We start from the raw sequence: 21,808 nt of genomic DNA on the forward strand, positions 1-21,808 counted from the left end.
GTAGGATGAGTAGTAGTATATTCATTCAATGGAATGTTGGACAATTCTGAAAATGAATGAATTCCAGCAACTTGGGTCTGAGATCTCAGGAATATAACATTGGAAAAAATCATAGAAGAGTATACAACATTGTTCCATTAATATAAAATTCAAGAACATCAAAAATGAAATAATAGATTGTTTAAGAATACAAATATAGTACAGCTCTAAAGGAAATTATAAATATAAAATTTAGGGATGAGTGAATAACATGAGTTTGGGGAGGAACACAGAATACATACAAGAGGTAAGAGTAATGATAATAATATTTACTGATAATAATTGAAAATAGTAACTGGAAAATAAAAGGTGAATAATTTGGGGGAGAATGCGGTATTTGCTGTATGTTTCCTAAAGACCTATATTTAACCTCTGTGAATTCTCAAATGTAGTCAGTTTCGGGGCTGTTTTTTAATACTACTTTTGTATTTAATAGAGCATAATAATTTCTATCCCTGGTTGTGAGATACTACATGATGTATTAGTTTGTTTCAAGGCGTATAGACAATTTTAATTTTTTTACATTTTTCTAAGCACTAAATGTATATGGTTTTGTGCCTTCATAGATTTCCTATTTATTGGCCACATTTTAAGAAGTTTGAGAAGAGTATTGCCTTACCTTATATTTTTTCTAACTTAAAACATATATGATACCTTTTATTCTTACAATGCATTTGTGGGCATAACATTTTGTTTCAGGATATTACCATTTTGTTTTATTTATCAAACAATAGTGTTTCTATGTCAGTCGCTATTCAAAGCACTTTAAAAATATTAACTCATTTAATCTGCATGAAAACCCTATGAGGAAAATACTGTTTCCTTATAGTATTGGTGTGGAAACTAAGGCACAGAGAGACCTGGTTGTCTCAGGTCACAAAGGGAGCTTGTATTCAAATGTAGGCATCCTGGCTCCATACTGTGCATTTAACTTCTAAGCCGTAAAAGACAATATGAAGTAGATCTCTAAGGGGAATATGCCATCTTTTTTAATATTCTTTAATAAATAGGATACTGTTTTTAAAGGTTGCTAGTATATTGTCATACAATGATGAAATGATTATGTAATTCCCTTTCTTTTATGCAAGAATGTAAAAAATAATATCCGCAATTGATATATTTTTCAACACTGTTTTAATTTTTACTCTTAAATGAAACTTATGTCCATATATTCATGGGATGAGAAAAGTATATAGGTAAGAGTACCTGTTAGTCTAATTGCAGATATGACCATATACATAAATGATGATAGTGATCTCTCTTTCTTATTCTTAAGGTAAGTTCATGGAGTCATAATTTAAAATCAGAAAGTTTAGGGATGCCCGGGTGGCTGAGTCGATTAAGTGTCAGACTTCGGCTCAGGTCGTGATCTCATAGTTCATGGGGTCGAGCCCCGTGTCAAATTCTGTGCTGACAGCTTAGAACCTGGAGCCTGTTTCAGATTGTGTCCCCGCCTCTCTCTGCCCCTCCCTTGCTTGTGCTCTGTCTCTTTCTCTCTCTCTCTCAAAAATAAACATTAATTTAAAAAAAAAATCAGAAAGTTTAACAGGAGCATGTATTCATTTAGGAAAGCAACGTTCAAGGATGTTGACATAATACTTTTGGAAAATTCCTATAGTAAAATAGACTGCGGGTAGAGAAAATTAGACAATTGTGATTTATGAAGAAGCCCCAGGGGTAAAGAGAGAAGAATCAGACAAATCCTTTAGAGCTATGGCTCTTTACCATTGAGGGTCAGACTTTTTTGAGAATGTGATGTTAGCTTACAGAAATTTCTATATAAATTCAAGGTTTTGTAACTACATGGAAGTCTTTCCATGGGTCAACTCCTATTCCTACTTGGAGCCTTTACTTTAGAGGTTCTTAAGAGAACTCACTCTATATAGCTATATGCTCATGATACATATTGTCTCTAAAAATTTCAGCTTTTTGTGTGTGGCTTTTTGTCAGCTACTTCAGATAGCCTAACTTTCAGTGATGCATGGTTTTATCAGTCAAAACACATGACTGTTACTGATTTTTCCTTTAGAGCTGCAACTCTGTATAATGGCCTAAGTACACTTTCAGAGATTCTTCAAAGAGACAGTATTTCCTACTTAATTTACTTTAGTGGCCTGTTTTTATTTTGTAAGATTAAGCATATATGTAGCATATTTAAAGCAGTTATTTACATTTAAATAAAGAAAGCTCTTGCAGTTGAAGAAAGATACTTATTTTTTAAGAACACATATGAATCTACACCAGTTTATAGCTCTTTAGGTAATTTGAGATGCTCACAAAGAATTCTGGGTAATTATAACAATGTTCCATCCACATCTGGTATTTGTTTTGCCCACTTCTCAACCAGGAAGGCTATGTCATATAATATATCATATTTTAAATTATTTTATATTAATCCATCTCAACATAGGGAGTATATTATACCCTATTGCTTCATGAAATAGCCTTCAAGATTTTGGGCAATACCTTCATGAAATGTTTCTCAGAAAGTGAGCAGTATTTCTTGATTATATCTTTTTATTTATTTGTGTGTGTTAATTTAAGGACTAGAGGAATTTGTATTAATTGTTTTTCCTTTAAAATTGGGTCAAATGAGTCCTCTAGTATGGTCACATTATCTAATCTGTGGCTGCAAGTCTCCATGTTGTCACTCCCTTTCTCTACCAAGTACATCCTGCCTTTGGCACACGATACCTTTCCGATATCAGAATACTTAGGAATACATTTTATAAGTTATTAACTTACTCTTTCAGTACACACTTGAACCATTTGGAGGATAAACTATAGCAATTTAAAAAGTCTAGTTTTTGTTGGATGGAGCAGTAGCTAATCTTTGAGACCCAGTGATAACATTTTAGTAATAGCACTTAACAATCAGAAAAGATAAGTAAATCACCTAACTTTTCATTTTCAGTTTTGTATAATTTTACATTTGGTACTTGATGACTTATTCTTGGCATGCGATAAGCTAGTATAACGTAACAAACATTTAATGATGGCCTACTGTGCTGTAGTCACTGTGCTAATTTCTAGGGATACAGCGTTGGATAAAACCGGGGTTCTGCACTTACAGAGCTCAGATATGGATGGAATCACAAAAACAGATACTGTAGTACAGTACAGTCACTGTAATGTAGAGAAGTGGGAAGAATGATCAAAGAAAGCATTAAGGGAAGAGATCATGTCTGAACTACATGTTAAAGGATCAGAGAAAGAGACAGAGAGGGAAAAACAGAGGTGAGGGAAATGCGAATGGGAGCAGAGGACCAACTAGGGGAGGACAAGAGCAAAGGCACATTGGTAAGAAACATCATGACGTATTCTGGAAGTATAAGCATATGTGTGTTGTAGGAGTATAGATAAGGGACAGAGAACAATGCGGGGCGGGGGGGGGGGCACCTGGGTGGCTCAGTGTTGAACGGTTGAGCGTCCAACTTCGGCTCAGGTCATGATCTCACGGTTCTTGGGTTCGAGCCCCATATTGGGCTCTGTGCTGACAGCTCAAAGCCCAGAGCCTGCTTTGGATTCTGTGTGTGTGTCTCTCTCTGCCCCCCCCCCCCACGTTCTCTCTCTCCTTCAAAAATAAGTAAACATTAAAAAAAGAATGATTGAGGGGCACCTGGGTGGCTCAGTCGGTTAAGCATCCGACTTCAGCTCAGGTCACGATCTCATGGTCCATGGGTTCAAGCCCCGCGTCAGGCTCTGGGCTGATGGCTCAGAGCCTGGAGCCTGCTTCCAATTCTGTGTCTCCCTCTCTCTCTGCCCCTCCCCCATTCATGCTCTGTCTCTCTCTGTCTCAAAAATAAATAAATAAATAAATAAGTTAAAAAAAAAGTTAAAAAAGAATGATGGAGAGGTATGGAACCAGATTATGGAGGGATTTTTATGCCATGTTTAGGATCTTGAATTTCTGTCTCTTTCTAGGCTTTGGGAAGCCATTGAAGACTTTTAAGCAGGGACCTGATTTGGTTGTAGTTAGGTTTAATAGAATACTCTGGTAGCTGTTGTGAATGATAAAGTTAAGGGGAAAAGATTGGAGGCAGGGAAGGCATTTATGAAATAGTTGGCTAAACAAGAGCTGATGGGGGCTTAAAGTGGGCTGTGTTGATAGAAATGGAGAAAAGGGAACAGATTTCGGACTCCTTACATTTGTTGTTGGTAAATTGTAAATTCATTAGAACTTGGTACTTAGAAATGGCCAATGGGGGAGAAGTAGACAAGTTTAAGTCCAGAGTTCCTAGCTGGGGCAAGTGCATGGATAATAATGATACCAAACAAAGAGAAAATACATGAGTAAGAATCAATTTAGAAGGTAAGGAGATTAGTGTAGGGTATTTTGAGATGGTAGTAAAATATCTAGTGTGGGAGGTCTAACAAGGCAATTGACCTTTTGAATCTGATGCTGTGGGATGTGACTGGGGACTCTGGGATAGAAACCATGGGACCATATATAGGAGAGTAAATGGGCTGAGAAGAAAATAAAAGAAGGCAAAAGACAAGATCTTGGGGAGCATAAAGGTTTCAGAGTCAATCAGAGAGAAAGAAGCCCTACAAAGGAAAGAAGGAGCTAACCAAAAACAGATGAAAGAATCATTGAGCCAGCTTGTGGATCTCAGCCAGCTGAGACTAGAAACTACACACTTTTAACGGAACAACTCAATATAGATGTGATTTGCTTAGATGCCTTCTATAGCCTAAGTAAGTGATGGAGATCAGAATGTAGTATTAGTCTAAGACTGAGATTTTACCAGGCTGGTACAGTGAAAAGTTATGAGTTTAGGGAAATTAAGGTGTTGAATTTAGAGCAGTTTAGATGATAAACTATGACAAATGTTGCATATTACGTGCTATGCATTATTCTTTATAAATATTTACTCATTTAATCCTCGCAACCAGCCTGGTAAAACCTCAGTCCTAGAATGTAAGTTCCATGAAGCCAGGAGGTTTATTTTATAGTCTGTCTGTATTCTCAGTGCCTGTAATACAGAATGGGCTCAAATGCTTGCTGAATAAGCATAAAGAACATTATTATACAGATATGGAAACTGAGTAAGGAGAGGTTAATTAATTAATGCTATTTAGTGGCAGAGGTAGTAGGGAAGGACATGAGTCTAGGAGAGGGAGCTGGTCAAAAACCTGAGGGATTCTAGGACTGAAGCACTCTATGGGGTATAGTAGAAATGAAGGCAGGGAGATATAGAAGAGGAAGTCTTGTCAGAGAGTTCCATGTTGGCGTTTACAGTTTGTTGAGTTGGAGATTGTTCTGGGTGACGACAAAGGGTCAGGTCTTAGGAATAGAGTTGAGTAGAAGATGTTCATTGTTGAAGTTCTGTGGGTGTATTTGTAGATGTTGAAAGATTCTAAGGATACAATAGAGTTTGGGTAGAAAGGAAGATTATGATACACAGTCTTTAATAAATAAAGAGGTGTTACATGGAGATGTGTAGATGAGGAACAATAGTGGAATAGATGAATGTCATTTGGATAATCTTATTGGAAAACTTTGAAAGTACTCAGAATATAAATACAAATGTTTAAAATTTTGCCTGGTATTGCAGCCACACTTAAGATTGAATTCTCTGTGTTACATTTGTCCTCTACAAAAAAATCTTCCACGCTTTTCTTAATAGAGTAGTAGAGCTAAATTTTTTAATTCATAGCAGCACGGCTTCACCGCTTTTTGTTTGGTAGCTGTTGAGTACACATCCCAAAGATGATAAAAACAAAATTCACTTGCTCTTCTAAATCTTCTGCACTGCCCAGTGCATTGTCATTTGTTCCCAGTTCTCTTGCTGACCCTTTTACCCTCCCCTGCCCCCAAGTCTCTTTTTGAATGCTTTTGTTTCTCTTCAGAGCTTTCTTTCTACATTACATTGTGGCAGAGAAAAAAGTAAAATTTATTTTAGCACTAAATTATGGTTAACATTTTAAGTTGAACATTTTCAGAATGTTTGAATCAATGTTTGAACAATCAATTCTGTTTCATTTTAAAAAGATTATTCAATCTCCTATTTTATTTACTTTAAAAGGCTCTAATTTTTTTTCATATATTCTGATAGCATTGTAATTTCTGTCCTTGAGTATTTTCCTTCAGAAAAACATAAAAACCCAGTATATAAGAGTGTGTTAAACCAAAAATTTAATTACTTATATTAAAGCATAGACTTGGAATTAAAGAATTTTTCATTTTGCCATTGTATAGTTGTACCTGCTGATCTTTTTGTGGGTATATGTATGTGTCTTTCCCACAAATAAGTATCACCCTCTGAAGAGCTGTTAGGAAATTCACAGTTAATCAAATATCTTATAGTATGTTTGTACAATGAAGAGGTTGGAAGAGATGATTTCCAAGGTGCCTTTTAGAGCGGATATACTATGTTTTGTGGTTCTCCATGCTTTGCCCACTTCAGATCTTAGTAAGCAGCCACCGAAATACTGCTACATGACCTTTGACACAGAACCCATGAATGCATCAAGTATGATTTCACTTTCACCTCCTTCTTTGTAAACCTAAATGCTTGTCAAATCAGATGTGTGTTTAGATCTTTTTTGTTGAATGTGTCTTGAGGAGGAGAACAAAGCTTGGGGTCAACCTGGCATAATCCCGTTTATCTTTTTCTGTTATAGAGATTTGTTGGGGGCTGGGGTGACAGTCCTTTCTGAGAAGGTGCGAATGGAGGTGGACTTGCCGTCTGCTTCATACTTTCCCTGCAGCCTCACTGGGCCCTATTGATTTCCGTACATTAATAAAAGCAGATTAGGTGGGTTCCTGGTTGGTACTTCTGGTTCCCATTTGATCCAAGTACCCTGTTATAGGCACATTAACTGACAAATTAAATCAAGGCACTGTATTTGGAAATATCTCACTTTTCCGTTATCAGTAAATAAGAGTAGATTGTCTCATAGTAGTTAATATCATACGAGGTTTTTCATGTGTTCAAGTATGTGTATAGTATGTATTAATTATGCTTTTCTGTATAAATTTTGTCAACTCTAAAATAGAAAATGTGTACTTAAATATACTTAAGTAAATATTTAGTATTAAGTTAGTATTTCAGTTTTACAGTAATGAAAATTGAAAATTTGCAGATCTTATTCTTTTTAACTTTCTCAGGTTCTGATAATCTGTTTGAAAATTAAGAAAATGCTTAAGTTCACATGACTTTTAGTAGCAGAAGCTACTAAATCTTACTGGTTATAATTGATTAGGAGCCGTGAACAGTCATTAATTGTTAAAATATGAGAAGGTTGTAGGGAATCATATGACAAAAGAACCAGTTACCTTTACAGTTTGTTCTCTGTACCTCAGGCACTTTGTTTCAGAAGAAAAGCTCCATTCAGCGCCTGGCGTGAAAAGACCCTTACCGCCTTTTAGATGAGGATTGTAGGAAATTTCTTGCTAACTTGGACATTTAGGCTTTTTCAGGGTTATTTGGAAAATACTGAGCTGGAGTTATGGAATGGTTGAAAACTTAACTAATTTTTTTTTTGGTTGTTTTACTGAATCAGTGCTTAGTGATTATATGGTCTTTTAACAGATTTAATAAAGAAATATAGAAACTTAAATTAATGAAAAGTATTACAGGAGGTGATGTCCAATAATTTTAATATTGTAGAACATAGAAAATCAAAGTATTTAAAGATCTGTCTAGACTTTACTCGAAGATAGAAGATTTTTCTACCAAAAGAAAGTGTTTGGATTTTAATAATTTGGTGGGGGGAGAAGTGAGTTGTGGAGGTGGTTAAGCCAAGATTAACCAGTAACATGTTAAATATACAAATCCACAAGCATTTCACTAAACGATTTAGGCATTTTTGTTGACTGGTCTTTTCATTTACAGGGCTTTGAAGTCACTCCATTTATCTATAAATTCATTTAGCTGAAGATTAAAGCAGACATTGTGATATATGAAAACAGTTTTGGAGGTTTGTATTATATAATGTAATAAGTTCCATTAAGGCTGTTTAAAATAGAAACATTAATTTTACCCTTGAGAATTGTTTCAGTTACAGTAAAGTAGACTGATAACCTAAAATTAATTTTTTCTCAGAGTTTGTCACATTCTTTAGCTAATATGGTGAATATAGACCCAGTGTGCTATAGGTTGTCCAGCTATACAAAACTACTTTCCAGAAGCTTTGATGTTTCCCAAAAATGTATAAAGACAAAACAAAACAAAATCTTAACACCTTATATGGGAGAGAAACCCTATTACAGGTAATGGTATTTATCTTGACTAAGCAGAAGACCTTAGTGACTAGTAGCCTACAAGGAGAGTGATCAAAGGTTTTTAGCAGAGACAACCTTATTCATTTATAGGAATCATCATGTTACCAGGGAAATCAACTTCTCTAGATCTTCAGGAGGTTTTTGAAAATGCTGGGAAAGCCCAGAAAACTTTTCTGTGCAGGCTGTCGCAGAAAGGTGAGAATGTTTTCTTTTACTCCAAGTGCCTTACCACTTTTGAAAAGGATTTGAAAAAGACTGAGAGAAATGAAATACAGATTTTTAAATTGGAAAGGGAGTTAAAGAAACCCATTTGGTCTGGTCATTTTATAGAAGGAACTGAGAAGCTCAGAAAGTTACGTGATTTGGTGTAGTTCACAGAGCTAGTTAGAGGTGGAAGGTACAATTTCCTTACTGGGTTTAGTTGTTTAAAAGTGGGAACAGTCATTGTTAAAATGTGAGGAGGTTACAGGGGACTATATGACAGAACTACTAGTTAACTTTACAGTTTGTTCACTCTACCTCAGCCACTTTATTTCAGAAGAAACACTGTTCAGTGACTTGTGTGAGAGACTCTGACCTTCCTACAAATAGGAATTATGGGAAATTTCTTGCCAACGTGGGTGTTTCAGCTACTTCAGGTTATTTTTAGGAACCAGACAATTTTTCAGAATCCTAGTTAGGGAGACTAAATGGCAAGAGAGTATAAGAGGGTTGTTGATATATGGAAACCTTAGACCCAAAATAAAGATAGAATGATGTGAGTTTCTTACTTAAAATGTGACTGAAACAGTGCCTTTTAAGATGTTTTAGCATTTGTCCTTAATAATCTATCTTAAATTAAATGGGTTTGAGGATAACTATTTCTTTTGGCAAAAAGTAAACATATAAGTGGAACTTCCACATATCCATTTTCCTTTTTCTCTTTTTGAGATAGATAAGGCATTTGAATGTTTTTATCTAATATGTCTTGATAAATCAAGAACAGAGCACTTACTGAGGAAAGTAGTGAAACAGTAACTAAAACAGAACAAAATCTTGTTAGAAAAAAAATAAACATTTTTTACTGTCTCTTTAGCTGATTATAAAAAGAAGCTTTTACAAGCTTAATAACTTTTGTCAACATTCACATAAGTCCCATTTGTGTCCTGTTTCTGCCACATGTCATGCATGTTCAGTAATGTCAATTGTCAGGTCTTCTTTCACTATAGGTTACAGAATAAATAAGTGTGTTATCAGACTTTTGAGTCTTAAATAATATTAATATCCTTTGCACTTTTTTTTCTGCACTGTCTGGTTGATGATAGATGCACAGAATGGTTTTCTGTCCTCAGACTCTGCGTCTTCTAGTTCAGCCCCAAACTTGGGGTTAAGATTAGGCAAGATTTACACATTTTTAAGAGTGAGATGTTTGAAAGGCTTCTATTGAAGATCACTGGAAGCTTTGATAAAGGATATTTAGTGGTTAATAGAGGACTTTAAAAATACTACTCAAATCACTTGGAAGATAATCATTCCAATTCTCCTAAGTAAAATGAAGTTCAGCTTTAAGGACGGTCTTGAGGTTTTATTTAGGTTCTAGGAAATTTATTTTCAGTCTAGAGTGATTATCAGTGCAGGTTTTTGTTCCCTATAAAGTTCTGGAGAAAGAAAATGAATTGTGCAATGCCAATTAGAAAAACAAGGCAGCTGGGGGTGTCTGGGTGGCTCAGTCGGTTAAGCATCCGACTTCGGCTCAGGTCATGATCTCCTGGTTCATGAGTTCGAGCCCCACATCGGGCTCTGTGCCGACAACTCAGAGCTTGGAGCCTGCTTCAGAATCTGTGACTCCCCCTTCTCTCTGTCCCCTCCCCAGCTCATGCTCTGTCTCTGTCTCTCAAAAAATAAATAAACGTTAAAAATTTTTTTTTAAAAATAAGGCAGCTGTATCTATTGGAGATCATTTTCTCTCCCTTATAATCTCTTCTTTTAAATAAAATTCCTCTCTTATTTTTGTCAGTCTTAATGTAATATAATGAATGTCACTCAATGAAGAACTAAGGATTTGAGAACATTTGTTTTGCGTACATTCATAAGTTTTTTAAGTTGTCTCCCTCTGCATATACACAGCACCACTTAACATAAGAAAGTTCCTTTTATAACACTACTGTAAAATTTTAATAAACATTTCCAGTTGCTCCATTATAGTTCTTTTAGTAGATATACCACCTCCTCTTATTATTGGCTACATATGTTCTTAAATGTTTTTCTGATTATAAATACCCAACAAGAATATTTGTATATAAAGCTTATCTGACAGTTTATCCCAAGATAGAATCCCAGGAGTGGAATTATTGGGCAAACCCTGTTAAGCCTCACAGTACATATTGCTAAAGTGCTTTCCAAAAGGCCTTACACATTTTATACTCTTCAGTATGAATTCCAGGATCCTTTTGGGAGGCTGGTGAAGACATGGAGCAGAGAGCACCAGATGGTGTCTGAAAACACGGTTTCTAATCTGTGCTGTGCCACAAACTAATTATGGGTATCTGGATTAATAACAGCACTTGTGTGGACCTCAGTTTCCTCACCAGAAATCTAGATGGATTTTAAGTACTCTCCCAGCTCTGATTCTCATTGGTGGGGGGGGGGGGGGGGGAGGGGAAGGGGGCTTAAACAAGGATCAGTGCTTCTGTCTTACCAGATGATTTGTCTGAAAGGAAAGCAGAAGCAGGGAGAATCAGAGGCACCTGGACCACGGAGGGAGCTAGACCAAATGGACAAGATATTAGGCTTACTATTTGGGTATTTTATCTGAAAATACTAGTCCAGTCAAATTATAGACACTTCTGTTGAGACATAGCAATTTTCAGACAACTTTAAATAGAGAATGAAAGTATAAGGATTTGTGTGTAACTTTTCAAAAGAAGTTGCATTCTGTGTGGGGGTTACAGGTTACAAGTGCCTCAGTCAAAGCCAAAAAGAGAGAGCAATGAAGATTCAGACATTCACACAAAAGGCAAAGTGTTTTCGTATTTCTAGAGTAAATTATTTTGTGATGAGAAAGGGGGCAAAAATTCTGCATCATCTCAAATATGTAAAGAGAAGGTGATGGGCATATATTAAACCTGATTATTTCTCTTTTCAGGAAACAAGTACCTTATCTCTGCCTTTATTCAAAGGCTTAATCTCTATTAATAATTTAGGCAACCAAACATCATTAATGGTTGTGAGGGAAATATGACTCTAACTCGGCTATGCTTATCAAGAACCAGACGACCTTCTAGAGATTTCTGTAAAACATCGCGATGACATTATCACCAGTGGAGAAAGGTTTTCTTGAGCCAGTTTAAGATACTTAATTATTAAGCAGACACAAATAGTAGTAGTAGTAAAAAGGTTGATAAATGAGCATTTTTGCAATTGGGTTTCTAAATTAAGAGTAACAAAAAAATAGGAACGCCTGTGTGACTCAGCCTGTTAAGCATCTGACTTCGGCTCAGGTCATGATCGTGGTTCTTGAGTTTGAGCCCCTCATCAGGCTCTGTGCTGACAACTCAGGGCCTGGAGCCTGCTTCAGATTCTGTGTCTCCCTCTCTCTCTGCCCCTCCCCCGCTCATGCTCTGTCTCTCTCAAAGATAAATAATTTTTAAAAAATAACAAAAAAATAGTTTGTTAATTCCTAATATCCTCTGATGAAAGTTATTAGCTGATTGTTTTGGTCTTTTAAAAATTGACACTTCTTGTCTGATTTATAAAACTTATAAGTTAGAACTATAAATTACTCTGTAAAAATATAATTTACAAAGTTAAAAATGTTTGCAAGTAGAAAAAAAATCAAGCTTGGTAAGTAGTGATAGTTTTTAAACTTTATTACTCTTTGAGTTCACTTATTTAGAGTTCCCTGATAGATTGTTAGAGTTGGAAATAGTGAGTTCATTGCTTGACTGAATAAATAATTCATATGGCACAAAAGCGGCTTTTTCTTCCTCCCCAGTCCCTTTCTCCTCCATTATATTCACTTTCTCTCTTTTAAAAGGATCCTTTACAGCCAAAGAGTAACTTTGTGTGAATGTGCAAGGGCTTGGGCATTGCTGCAACCTTAATGTTCACTGAATATCTGAGGTCAACCTAAGAAAACGAATAAATCTGTTTTAAATGTGTATTCTCCAGTAGCAACTGAAAAGATATGTAGTAGTTATAAATCATTAGACCTTACCCTAATGGTAAAGTTGCCTTGGGAGTTCCTTTTAGCAAAATACATTTTTCCTTTTGGATATAGTATTTTCCATAGTGTCTGCCTGAAAATAAAATTGAGTTTTAAAATTGAGTAAATCATTGAATTTCTTCCAGTTTTTCAGAAATCTTTTTAAGTAGATGAAATGACAAAGTTAGTTTGGTAAAACATGAGAGTTGTTTTTATTCTTTATGTGATATTTTAGAATTCTTTATTTTGTAAGAATTATAAGATTATATTAAATATGTGAAATTCCATTTTTCTACCTTTTATTATAGCAGCAAAGTAGGAATTATGCCAGGTTATTTTCTCTCTGCTGTTTAAATCATAAGAGACTCCGTTTTATTGGATCACAGCAATTGTCTATCTAAGTAATCTCCTTATCAATGACACCACTGGAGATGATGGTTATCTTTCATAAATCAACTATATTCTTAGTTTTTGTAATAAATTAGCATCTGCTATCCCTAAGAGTATCTAAAAGAATTTTTTTTAATTTGTGTGCACTCAGCATATTTCATGGTATAACAGTACTTTCGTATAATAGATGTTTAATGTAAGACAGTAGACTGTAATCCAGACTCTGCCAACTGGAAATATTTATGAATATTTGCTATTTTGCTCCTTCTGTGGTGTGTTGCTATTTTAATTCTTCTTTGAAGAATTTTCTGAATAAGATAGAATGTTTAGTATGATTCAGTGCTGTGTATTTTATTGTATACTATTCATATGATGGTAGTCTATAATACATAGGCTAAGAAATTTAATCTGGATTATCTATTTTGATCTAACCAAACTCTGCCTTGTTACCTATTTGTCTTTCTTTTTTGAACTTAAAGTGATGCCTTCTTATTTTCTTATTTTAAGACTTAGTGATTTGTCAGTATTAACTTTATCCATAAAAAGTCCTTGTCATTTTATGACACATTGTGATTTTAAGCACTGAACCCTACTGGTTTTTTTATTTACACTAAGTGTAACCTTTTTTTTTTTTTAAGTTTATTTATTTTGAGAGAGCGAGAAAGTGGGCATGGGAGGGGCAGAGAGAGAGAGAGGGAGGGAGAGAGAGAATCCCAAGAAGGCTCTGCACTCTCTGTGTGGAGCCCAGTGTGGGGCTCGAACTCACAAACCCTGAGATCATGACCTGAGCTGAAATCAAGAGTCAGACACTTAACTGACTGAGCCGCCTGGGTGCCCAAACCCTTAGTAATTCTTAAAGCTTAGGCTTTATTATGTTTTTTCACAATTCTATTTCAGTCACAGAAACCACGTATATTCTGGTTTTTATTGGCCATTTAAGTGCTGACACTGGTATCGTTGAAATACATTTCTAAGGGAAATAGTGTTTTACTTATCAGGTGCTTCATAACAAACCACTCTAAGGTTTAGTGGCTTAAACAACAGTAATTTACTATTTCTCATCATTTTAAGGGTTGACTGGGTGAATCTTCTGCCTTGTGTGGCTTTCCTTGTAGTGCTAGGAAGGCAGGGCAGACTCAAACGGCCTGCTCACATGACTGGCAATGGATGCAGGTTGCTGGCCCCTGGCCCTTAGTTCTCGGTAAGGGTGCCTCTCTGTGATGTTAATTGGGCTCCCTCACATCAGGATAGCCAGATTCCAAGAAAAAATGTTCCAAAAGGCAAAGGCAGAAGCTGTAGCTCTTTGAAGGCCCAGATTCATGAGTGACCCAGAATCACTGTGCCCATTCTGTTGGTCAAAGCAGATCACAAGACCAGCCCATATCAAGAGGAGGGCAAATTGGTTTTATTTCTTGGCACAGGAAATCACACTATAAAAGAGAAAATGGGATGGGACATACTGTTGTAGCAAACTTTGGAAACTCCAACTGTATTGGATATTTTTCTGAATTTAGCTGTTGGCCATTACCACGTTTCACAAACTGGTATATTCAAGCACATGAGGATTTGTATGCTGACTTTATAATAGAGTCACTTAACGGCTATTATTTACTGTTTTCTCAACTCACATAGTAATGTTAACATCACAGGAAAATTTACCAGTTAAATGAGATGATTTGGAAGTACACAGCATAGCGCTGGAAATTCAGTTACTCTTACCACACCTTTCCCCATGACCTTCATGTTTAAATAATGTATATATTTGTGATGATAGTACTTAAAGTATAATTTTAGTGATGAGTCATAATTTATCTAAAGTCTTATCAGCCTTATCAAGGTTTATTGATGGTTCCACTTTGAGTAAAGTTTATAACAGCCACATAATTTATAGGTCTTCTAATCTAAGCATCTGTTTCATGCAAAATTCTTTATAAACTGTTCTATATGGGCTGTTTACAATGTAATGAACTGCTGATCGGTAGAAATGTTTAAAGAAGTTTGCTGTTCTTATTTGCCATAGCTCTACATTCTATTCTACCTTATATTATGCAGGGAAGTCTTGTGACTTTTCCTAAGTGGTCTTTCTGGGTCATCTTCCAGAATTTATTTACAATCTAATATATAAGTCCTTTGCCATAGGGACTAACAAACTGAATCAGAGAAAGAAGTCTGAAGAGATATATAATTTTCCAGTGGTCCTTTATAAGGAGGGCGTAGAGTTACTATACTTCCTTTGCTTAAGGATCATGGTACTGATAGGCAAAAATTTGATTCTGTTTGAGTTACGTATTGTTTGTTTTAGTCTCAGTAGTCACCAGTACCACCAACCTGTCGTATTGTCAGTACATGGTTTTGGTCACCAGGTAAGCAAGTCCTAGAAAACCGGTACTACTTGTATAAAATAAGTGAAAGCCGGTGTCCTATTTCACGCTTGAAGATCACATTGAAGAGGATATTGATTTGGCTTTAAACAATATCTGGAAAGACACAAATAAAATATCACATTAAATATAACAGACAATTGAAAGAATGGAGAAAGACATAAGGAAGAATTTTAATGATTACATATTAGAACAGGGTTCCCAGGGGAATATTTTAAATAATTAGACATATGACAGTGTTCTGGGTTATGTGGGACATGCTAAAAGTGAGAACAGAGTGAAAGAAGTGGAGTCTGTTTCGGCCAGTCTGTCTACTAAAAGGGGAATATTTCATTTCCTCTAAAAAATTAATGACATTAGAATCTTGTTTCATCTTATTTTTATGCATAGATTTTATAGGTAATTTTTGGGAGAAGCTTTTATTAAGTTTTATGTAAAGCATTATTTTTTTGTACACAGCACACAATGGGCACCTATTTGTATGGCACATAATTTGCAGAACATATTCATGCATATTACTATATTTTATTCAAATAAATCAGCAATTGTAAGAGACATCCTTTGATTTAATAACATTTTCCTCTCTTTTTGGAAAAAATGAGATACTTTTCTTGTGGGAGGAAGGAACATTCTATCTGAGGATTATTCTGTATTACTTTTAGCCACAAGCATTGCAGCCACATGCTACTCTTGACCTCTAACACCTTTAGAATTGATAGCATACTTAAATTTATGGCTTGGTTTCCATTTCCTATTTAATTAAACTTGTAGCTTTTTTTTTTTACTAATTATATTACATATTATTAGAAGTTAAGTAATTTCTCTTGAAAGTCATCCAGAAGATCTTGATGTTAGGTTAAAACTCCACTGTATATGGTTCTATCTGCAGATAACAGAGGTGACAAAAGGTATATTCTTGGTCATGTCTAAGTTCTCACTTGGGTAGGCAGTGACAAGGTATTATAACGTGTAATGACTGGCAGGTTTTTCTGATATTTACTCTAAGACTCCTCTTGATTTGAAAAATATTAAGGTGAAAAAGTGTACTGGACTATTTCATTTTCTCCCCCTCCCAACAACTACATAAGGAAGACAGATCAGGTGTTCAATAGTGTTATTAAGGTATAGAATCCAAGTGTTTGAGACCTAAAGTCACACAGTAAGTAGTAGATACGGGACTAATAACCAGGTCTTCAAGACCTCCAGATAAGTGTATCATCTACTGTACTGTGCTGCCTTCTCAACAATAATTTAGTTATGGATTAACTTCAATTTTAAGAGATCCATTATTCAACAAATATTTATTAAATGCTAGTATTGTATGCCTGGAATTACATTAAATTATATTGCAAGACATTAAATAAAACAATTAAGATCTGTGTTCTCATGAAACCAAAAACTTTGGAAAAAACTGAAATTAAATAATTACAACTAAGATGAACAGAGAGAATTTACAGGGTGATACTAGAGTACGTAATAGGCAAACCTAACTGCCTGGCATGGTGAGGTAGTATTAATGGGCAAATCAGGCAAGGACAAGAGAAGTAACTTTTAGGCTTAGTTGGGAAGAACCAGCATGAGTCAGAGAGCATTGCAGGTAGCAGAAATAGTGTCTGCAAAAGCAAAAGAATGGAAAGGATTCCAGTATTATCTGAGCATTGAGAAGAAGGAGAAATAAAGATGGAGAGGAATGTAGGAAACAGATGATATGATCTTAGCCTGTATCCTAAAGGATATTGGGAAGCCTTGGAAAGGTTTTAAGTAGAGGTGTAACGTGATTAAATTTTCATTTGAAAAACATGAATCTGACTGCAGTGAATATAGAAGCCTATTGTTACAAGCTGTTTGTGTACATGAAGTTGGAGACGATGGATACAGCAGTTGAGTTGGAGAGAAGGTGATAGACTTGAAATTTTTGAGGTAGACAAAGCCTAGGGATTTGACAGAAATACAAACCCAGTATTATTGTTATTCCATGCATAGGATGTGTGCAAAATACTCTCCAAAATCCCTTCAATAACTTGTGCTTGAATGTTAGGAAGTAACTATATTATATAATTTAGAAAGCATTATTCCTTAAGTAATTTGTGAATTGAGCTAATTCCTATTGCTTTATTCCATTAAATAGCGTAGGGAGAATTTAGTTTCAAAAGAGAATTTGTCATTCTAATTTATATGGTAAAGCATATAAGTAATTTTATGTACACATGTAGTGCATGTTACCTTGTTCATACCACTCTTTAGTCAGTATCAGACTTGAAAGTTGACTGAATATTTAGGATTCTCCTATTATTGATTGATTGGTTGAAACTTAGAAATTTAAACCATTTTGTTTCAAGGAACATTCTATTAAGAAACACTTTTTTCTTTATTATTATAAGTTATTGCTGGATCATTGGTTCCAGAAACGGGCTCCTAGTTAAATTAGAAGACTCAAGAGGAGAAAATTTTGGAAGCCTGCTTCCCTGAATACCTTATGAACTGCTTTATTTTCTTGGCCAACAGTATCTTTTGTGTACTTAGGGGTGTTATTATCTGCTGTATTAGGAGCAGCAAGTCAAATAATAAGGACTTCTGACTGTGAAGAATTAGGCCATTTAGGGACATATATGGAGACTGGACTTGTAGAAAGTTTATGCTTATCTTAGTGGGGAGAGGGACAGCCAGTATTCTATTTTCACTTGATTGTGGCCATGTAAGAATTAATGCTGATTGTTGCCAAGTTTTTTAGTTTTTCAAAAGGATCCTAAAATACACATCTTTATGTGAATTAGTTGGTAACTAATTCAGCTGTTTTAAAAATACTCTGTGACTACTGTGCAAAATATGCCTGTGAAATATATTTGGCCCAAACATCTCTGTTTTATACCTTCTGCTTTATAGAGGTCTTCTATATGTAGGTAAAAGATCAAAATTATTTCTAGGCAAAGGAAATGTCAAAATTAGGAAGGAAAGAAAAAGAAGAAAAGAGGAAATGAGATATTATTTATAAGAAGTACAAAACTAATTATCTAGATGATATTTTTAGTTTAAACTAAGTTCAAAGAAAAATTCACTGTCCCCAAAATAATTTTATAAGTTTCAGAGCATATTTCTAGCAAATTCAATGCTCTGAATATGCATGACTGGGAACTCAGAGTGGGATGGGAGTGTATAGGGTACAGGGAACCAATCAAATGTAGATGAAAGTCTAATGGTTCTGTCTTAAACAGTTAGGAGTAAAGTACAGCAAAAACAAGAGACCTGTGATATCAGAGAAATCACACTATAGCAATCTGAGTAGATCAGGGACTCATTGCAGTACTGTATTAAAAGCATAATTTGACTTTTGTATTAATGATCAAGAAGAGGCTCGATTGTTTTTCACACTCTGATATTTTGAATACTGCCTTCCAATAACATATATAATATACAATTATTGTAGGCAATTAAGAAAATACAGAAAAATAATATATAACATTATTCTTTAAAAGCCAGGAATAGGTAAAAATAGGTTTTATAATTTTCTGAAAGTATTGAGAACTTGGCACCTATCGGTTTTCTAAAAGCTAATTCATTTCCAGATTCATCTGATTTTTGACTTAAAAGGATATTAACTCATAAGAAAGCACCAGAAGTGTGTTATTGCAGCAGACATACATTGTTAGGCCAGTGGCTCAGTGATTTCTTAAAGGATTCAGTTTGGCTTTCTGTTCTACTTTTTCTACACAGTATTGGTTTATCCCAGTGTTGTAGTTACAGAATGGCTACCAGTAGCAGTCAGGATTATATGTTTCTTTCAGATCCAAAGAAGATAACTTCACTTTCAAAGACATTATAGCTTTTTTTCTTTCTCTTAAGCAGTTACCCTTTACCTTCACCCCTGCTTGCTTCTCATTGACCTAAATTTGTCTAATTCTAAAACACCTAAACTAATCATTGGCAAGGGAGAAGGGACTTACCATAATAATGGATTAGACTAATTGTGGGCTAGACTGGAGGCTCAGGGTCTGTCCGCTTCCCCTGAGGTCCACGGGTCTACTGGGGGAGACTTGGATACTGAATCAAATCATGGATCATTAGGAAGGAAGCAGTGGATAAACACTCAGTACTGTCGCTACAGGTGCATTAAGGAGCATGTGCTGTCTGAACTCTTTGCTTACAGGAAGCACCAGCAGCTTTCCCTGTCACTCCCAGGAAGTATGAGGTGGTGTCTGGTGGGTCTGTTCTCTGTCTCCTGTTCCAGCACCCTTGTTAGCAGCACTTTGATAGCTACTGAGGAATTTTTTTCCAAAAATTTTCTCGACACTTAATAGACAACTCTGTAGAATGAACTGTGTGGGCCATGAATGGAACAAACTTAAGTTTATATAAATAGTTTCTTAAATAAGCTTTACTTTGAAAAGTGTACATTCTCCTTCTGCTCTTCAGAAGATTTTTGTACCATGATCTCGGTAATAGTTTCATCCTTATTATATGGTTATAAAGGTGAAATATAACTCATGGGATTACTTACAAAGCAAAAATACTTACAGTTTTAAAAATCTCTGTATAGAAAATGCTAATTGTATATTTTTAAGCACCCATCATTTGGACTAAAATATTTAATCAACTTAAACCATTTCTTTCAGTTTTCAGATTTTTAGATATTAGCCAAATATTGAGTATCTGGGTCACACTGTCATTACAAACAAATCTAGGCCAAAATGGTTTATGCTTCTCAGTTGCCAGCTTAGTTCCTCCGTTTCCCTTTCAACTAAACTTTACTTGTTTTTGCGGAGTACTGTGTTCTTTGTATGGAACTGATCCTCTTTTGTCTTTTTTCCCCCTAAATCAGGGTAACAGAGCACATAAATAACTATGCTTTTGGCTGCTATGTTTCAGAATTGTTCCTGTACAAAGGGTCACACGTGCTAAATTATGTACTGCAGTGATCATTACTGTGTGAAACCTTGCTTAAGATGCTAGAGAAACTGGGTTTTGTTACAGGAGCTATAACATTTCTTAAAGAGTCAGCCTGTACACCGTCTGGTATTGAGAGTATCAGAACTCCTAAAGACCCTATGATAATTTTAAATGTGAATTTGTTCCACTTGCCGTACTACATGGGGTAACATTTTTCTTCAAGTTAAAATGAGAAGTCTTCAGTGTAATGGTACAGAGAGAAGGGAAGAGAGAGGAAAAGTATATTGGAACAACAAATATTTCACCTGCATTTTTGAAGTAGTGAGGCTGTAAAAGTCTATTTTGAAAGGAGCATAGTTTATGGCAGTTTGTGTTAATACAGGGCCCGTAGTTTTCTGGTAATTAAGAACTTTATACTTTTTGGAATTTTTAATACTGTTTTTTCCTCCAAATTTATAATGCTTGATTTCACACTACTGTATCCTGTTTTGAAAATACAAAATGATAGCATGTATACTTCTTGAAGGTTTCTAGATAAAATAGTTTATCATCACTGGATATTCAATTAGTACATCTCCAGATAACAGATGCTTCCCTTCTTTGCTTGCTAAAATCTTTCATCTCAGCCATTCTTATTGTAAAGTGTCTTGGAAAGCCTTTATGTTTTAATGATTCTGAATTGTTGATGAATATTTGTTAATACAGTGTCTCCAGGGGCTACTGAGGTATGTCATAGGGCCATATGTCCTTAACAGCGAACAGTTCTCCATAGCTATTGTTCTTTTGCGTATTGTTAAATGGTGTTTCTATTTTTCAAAGCTTGATATTAATTCATATGGCTACTAGCATGCAGAGAAGGGTATTGTGAATAAAGTAAGAGAAAGAAGGTTCTTAATGGGCTTGAAGAGCACTTCAGTGAGGGAAGTACTTGGATTTTATGATGTTTTTTATTTCATTTGATGCCTTTCTCTCTGTCTCATGAACCTGCCCCTTTGTGCCCAACACCCCCCCCCCCTTTTTTTTTTCCAAAAAGCATGGTACTTGGCATGTGTTCCAGGTAGTTACTGTAAGAGAGATGGGCTTGGATTTTGAAGCTAGACAGACACTGAAGACGATTATAACTGGATCATTTAATAGCACCAGAATCTTAGGTTCACAGGTGGAAAATAGGCAATAGGCATGTTATACTTATATCTGAGGGTTGTGAGGATTAAAAATAATGGATCTTAAATCTAGTGTAGGAGATATCTTAACAAATGCTAGTTCCCTGTATGTTTTAAAATTAATGTCCCACTTATTTTGGAAATGACATTTGCCTACTTCATTCATTATGATACTATAATGATTAATGAGTCAATATCCCTAAAATACAGTAGCTTGTAATATCTCTTTAATCAGAAATAAATGATATAGGACAAGATTTTGTTGATTAATTTGGTTGATCATATGAATAAAATAAGGTGGAATATTTTTGAAGACTGAAATACAAATTCAGAGGCAAGAAAAATATTTTTTTAATAAAATGTAGGAGACATTTTTTTCAGCCAATAGGACGAATCATGTTGAAATATTTTGTTGATATCTCTCAAGAGCTGATACACTACTAGTGAGTGCTGTTTCTTTAATGCAGAGGTAGGTGTTATTCTAGAAACCATGTAGACGAGTTAAAAATCTCACAGAGTTCTCAAGACCATTTTGTAT

General features: G+C 35.2%; 1 protein-coding gene and 1 long non-coding RNA gene across 16 annotated transcripts in view; one reads left to right on the forward strand and one right to left on the reverse strand.

Annotated features, from left to right (window-relative positions):
• Positions 1 to 21,808, forward strand: part of ZEB1 (zinc finger E-box binding homeobox 1) — a 272,730-nt gene that overhangs the window by 19,107 nt on the left and 231,815 nt on the right. For 2 of the 13 annotated variants that reach the window (XR_013556913.2, XR_009617587.3), the window contains exon 1: positions 7,699 to 7,965. The exons of 7 other annotated variants lie outside the window; for them this stretch is intronic. The gene's annotated coding sequence lies outside the window, so the exon portion shown is untranslated. Of the gene's footprint in view, positions 1 to 6,287; positions 6,801 to 7,678; positions 7,966 to 8,359; positions 8,465 to 21,808 lie in introns of those variants that run through there. 4 more of the 13 variants (XR_009617582.3, XR_009617581.3, XR_009617586.3 and 1 more) reach the window with 4 other exon arrangements.
• The window catches only part of LOC132694968 (uncharacterized), a 39,209-nt gene continuing 23,121 nt past the window's right edge, over positions 5,721 to 21,808 (reverse strand). For 2 of the 3 annotated variants that reach the window (XR_009617588.3, XR_009617589.3), the window contains exons 3-5: positions 15,171 to 15,319; positions 12,465 to 12,546; positions 12,093 to 12,376 (exon numbers count right to left, since the gene is read on the reverse strand). This is a non-coding gene — a long non-coding RNA (uncharacterized LOC132694968). Of the gene's footprint in view, positions 5,903 to 12,092; positions 12,377 to 12,464; positions 12,547 to 15,170; positions 15,320 to 21,808 lie in introns of those variants that run through there. The other variant, XR_013556915.2, reaches the window with a different exon arrangement.

Source organism: Panthera onca, chromosome B4, assembly GCF_046562875.1.
Source record: "Panthera onca isolate mPanOnc1 chromosome B4, mPanOnc1 haplotype 2, whole genome shotgun sequence".
NCBI classification, from domain to species: domain Eukaryota; kingdom Metazoa; phylum Chordata; class Mammalia; order Carnivora; family Felidae; genus Panthera; species Panthera onca.